We start from the raw sequence: 484 nt of genomic DNA on the forward strand, positions 1-484 counted from the left end.
GCTCACTGCGAGCTCTGCCTCCTGAGTTCATGCCATTCTGCCTCAGCCTCCAAAGTAGCTGGGACTACAGGCACTTGCCACCACGTCTGGCTAATTTTTTTTGAATTTTTAGTAGAGATGGAGTTTCACCGTATTAGCCAGGATGATCTCGAGCTCCTGACCTTGTGATTAGCCCGTCTTGGCCTCCCACAGTGCTGGGATTACAGGCATGAGCCGCCGTACCCGGCCCTTATATATTATTCTTAAATATGCATTGTTTCTTTTATAACAAAACTTTAGTACCTCTATTTATCTTTCTTTATAATTTTCACTCATAATTTTACTTGATAAAGATAAAGAAGGCAGATCAGACTCAGTCTGTAATCCCAACACTTTGAGAGGCCAAGGCAGGTGGATCACTTGAGGTCAGGAGTTTGAAGCCAGACTGATCAACTTGGCAAAACCTTGTCTTTACTACAAATACAAAAATTAGCTGGGCATGGTG

The sequence above is a fragment of the Mandrillus leucophaeus genome, unplaced genomic scaffold (genome assembly GCF_000951045.1).
Source record: "Mandrillus leucophaeus isolate KB7577 unplaced genomic scaffold, Mleu.le_1.0 Scaffold47, whole genome shotgun sequence".
Taxonomy (NCBI): Eukaryota; Metazoa; Chordata; class Mammalia; order Primates; family Cercopithecidae; genus Mandrillus; species Mandrillus leucophaeus.